This window comes from Dama dama, chromosome 33 (genome assembly GCF_033118175.1).
Source record: "Dama dama isolate Ldn47 chromosome 33, ASM3311817v1, whole genome shotgun sequence".
NCBI lineage: Eukaryota > Metazoa > Chordata > Mammalia > Artiodactyla > Cervidae > Dama > Dama dama.
Window position 1 is genome coordinate 31,120,331 of NC_083713.1, and position 4,160 is coordinate 31,124,490.

General features: G+C 36.8%; 1 pseudogene; it reads left to right on the plus strand.

The window, feature by feature from the left end:
- The first annotated feature begins 229 nt into the window (after window positions 1-229).
- Window positions 230-1,370, plus strand: LOC133051141 (lathosterol oxidase-like; annotated as a pseudogene).
- The last annotated feature ends 2,790 nt before the right edge of the window (window positions 1,371-4,160 follow it).

The following is a 4,160-nucleotide window of genomic DNA, read 5'->3' on the forward strand; positions in this document are numbered from 1 at the left end:
TGAATCCAACAATACATTAGGGTGATCATAAAATATGATCAAGGGGGATTTATCCCAGGGGTGCAAGAACAGTTCAATACCTACAACTCATGTGATACATACTGCATTAAAAAAATTGAAAAAAATACTAGCCAGAGCATCCAGAGCCCTGTAGGAACTGAACTGGCAACTAGTAACAAATCCACGGAGAAGGAAATGGCAACCCACTCCAGTACTCTTGCCTGGAAAATCCTATGGACAGAGGAGCCTGGTAAGCTACAGTCCATGGTGTAACGAAGAGTCAGACACGACTGAGTGACTTCACTTTCACTTTTCCTTTTATGCATTGGAGAAGGCAATGGCAACCCACTCCAGTGTTCTTGCCTGGAGAATCCCAGGGACGGGGGAGCCTGGTGGGCTGCCGTCTGTGGGGTCTCACAGAGTCAGACACGACTGAAGCAACAGTACCAGCAGCAGCAAATCCACTCTAGGGGCTAAGATGGATCTTACACTCAATGCTACAGAGTATTATCTATTTGCACTATACATATCTCCTGCCACATAGCCAGAAGATGACATCTTCTGACAAGTTATTAGCCTCCTGATTATAACAAATCTCAGTATGTATAACCTTTATTCCTTCTTTGCAACACTGAGTTATTATTTTGTCTATGATCTTTCCTTAATGAAAGACAATTTTTAAAGAATCAAGTCTATTGATAGATTATGCATTCTGTCAAGCCAGTGCCATGGATCAGCATCCCCATATTTCCTCCATTCCTGCTAGAGGTGAGAGGTTACAGCAAATTGTATAATGGCATAGGAGAGTTTCCATATGGTTGGTTTCAACCCATTGCTGGTGTCTTTACTTTTCTCTTTTTCACTGACATGCTGATCTACTGGATTCACAGAGGCTTTCATCAGAGACTTGTATATATAAGTGCTTACACAAACCTCATCATATCTGGAAGGTTCTGACTTCATTTGTAAGTCATGTTTTCACCTTCTGGATGACATCCTTCAGAGTCTGCCTTACCACAGATATCCTTTTATGTTTCCTTTACATATGGTAGTTTATTTAGGTTCATATATCCTGGTCAATATTTATAGTTTCCATTTATGATGGTGATATTCATGTTCCCTAAATCTTAAGGCCTTAATTATTAATGGCTCAACTCATCATACAGACTACCACATGCTCGTTGACTATAGCTATGGACAGTATTTCACATTGTGGGATAGAACTGAAGCCTTGTTCAAAAATCCCTCCTCCTTTCAAGGCAATGGACCACTCAGTTATGTGAGGATGACAAGAAGAAAGCAAAAGTCATGTAGGAAATGCTTGAAAAAATGAAAAGTTATTCAACATAGAGTTCATCAAAACTGAGTAGATGACTGCCCAATTGTTAAATATTTTTGATAAATAAAGATAATCTACATACGTTCAGCCAAGAGGCATAACAATTGAACAGTATTATTTGAAATTCAGTACTGTCGGTACAGCGGAGGAATGATCATAATGATAGGTTAAGGGAATGCGATGTGAACAGCAAAATTTTAATTAAATTGATGCACAGCACTTTTGATATGTTTTAAAGTTATAATCATATGATTTCCTATAAAAGGAAATAATTGCCAAATATTTAGGTCTATCACTGAAGATTAATTTTGAAATCTTGTTTTCCTTCCTCTTTCTCCATTTTTCTCCACTTCCTCTGTAAAAAAAGATTTAAAAAAATACCTTCATAAAGAAATGTCATGTGTTGTAACAAATGTTAGGAAAATATGGTTTGCAAGTCATTCTATTTATGTAAAATCAATAAAAGCTGATTATGAATGTTAAAAATTGAATAAAATATCATCTGAATGGATGCAGAAAAAGCTTTTGACAAAATTTAACATTCACTTATGATTAGCCCTTTATATTAACTTTGTGAATAGGTAACACACCTCAACACAATAAAAACCATATGTGATAAGCCCACAGCTAACATCATACTCTATGATAAAAAGCTGAAAGCATTTCCTCTAAGATCAGGAACAAGACAAGAACGTCCACTCTCCCCACTTTTATTCAACACAGTATTGGAAGTCAGCCACAACAATCAGATAAGAAAAATAGGAAAGACAGAAGTAAAATTGTCACTGTTTTCAGATGACATGATACTACACAAAGAAAATCCTAAAGACACCACTGAAAAATAACTAGAATTCAATGAATTTGGCAAGGCTGCATGATACGAAATTAATATACAGAAATCTGCTGCATTTCTATATACTGATAATGAATTGTCAGAAAGAAGGTTTTTTTTTTTAAAGTCTCATTTATCATATCAAAAAGAATAGGATACCTTGGAATAAGTCTAACTAGGGAGATAAAAATACTTGTACTTGGAAAACTACGAGACATTGTGAAAGAAACTGAAGATGACAGAAACAGATGGAAAGATATATAATGTTCATGAACTGGGAAAAATAATATTGTTAAAATGACTATATCCCAAGGCAATCTACATATTCAATGAAATTCCTACCAAAATACTGAACATGTTTAACATAATTAAAATAATTCTAAAATTTCAATGTAAATACAACAGGCCCTGAATACCCAAAACAATCTTGAGAAAGAAAAACAGAGCTGAAGGTATCATGTTCCCTGGCTTCAGACTATAACAAAGATACAGTAATCAAAAGAGCATCAGTTGCATCTGACTCTGCAATCCCATGGACTGCAACATGCCAGGCTTCCCTGTCCACCACCAACTTGCTCAAACTCATGTCCATTGCGTCGGTAATGCCATCCAACCATCTCACCCTCTGTCATCCCCTTCTCCTCCCGCCTTTAATCTTTCCCAGCATCAGGGTCTTTTCCAGTGAGTCAGTTCTTCGCATCAGGTGGCCAAAGTACTGGAGTTTCAGCTTCAGTATCAGTCCTTCCAATGAACATCCAGGACTGATCTCCTTTAGGATGGACTGGTTAGATCTCCTTGCAGTCCAAGGGACTCTTGAGAGTCTTCTCCAATACCATAGTTCAAAAGCATCAATTCTTCGGTGCTCAGCTTTTTTTATAGTCCAACTCTCATATCCATACATGACTACTGGAAAAACCACAGCCTTGACTAGATGGACCTTTGTCGGCAAAGTATAGTGCTGGTACTATACTTTACTATATACTATATACTATATACAGTATAGTGCCGGCACAAAAACACACAAATAGATCAAAGGAAAAGAGAGAATCCAGAAATAAACACACACTTACGGTTAACTAATCTATAACAAGCAGGCAAGAATTTACAATTGGGAAACGACAATCTTTTCAATAAACAGTGCTGAGAAAACTGAACAACAATAGATAAAAGAATGGAATTAGAATGTTTCCTCACATCATATACAAAAATGAACTCAAAATGAATTCAAGTCCAAAATGTAAGACCAGAAACCATAAAATTCCTCAAAGAAAATATAAGAAGAATGCTCCTTGATATAAATCATAGTAATATTAATTTGCTTCCTAACACAAAGGAAAACAAAAGCAAAAGCAAACAAATAGGATCTAATTAAAGTTGCAAAGGAATCCATTAACAAAGTGAAAAGACAACTTATAGAATGAGAGAAAATATTTGTAAATGATGACCATAAAGGGGTTAATATCTAAAATATATAAAGAGCTCATACACAACTAAATGTCAAAAAAGCAAACAATTCAACCAAAAATGGGCAAAAGACCCAAACAGACATTTTTGCAAACATACTGATTGCTAATAGGAACATGAAAAAGATACTTAACATCACTAATCAGAGAAATGCAAATTAGAATCACAATGTTCATAACACCTCACACATGTCTGAATGGCTATCATCAGAAAGGACCACAAAAAACCAATGCTGATGAGGATGTGGAGAAAAGAGAACCCTTGTGTACTGGAAATTGGTGCATCCATCATCAAAAAGGATAAGGGATAAACTACCCACTCCAGTATTCTTGGGCTTCCCTTGTGGCTCAGCTGGTAGAGAATCCACCTGCAATGCGGGAGACTGGGGTTCGATCCCTGGGTTGGGAAGACCCCTGGAGAAGGGAAAGGCTACCCACTCCAGTATTCTGGCCTGGAGAATTCTGTGCACTGTATAGCCCATGGAGTTGCAAAGAGTCGGACACAACTGAGCAACTTTCACTTATT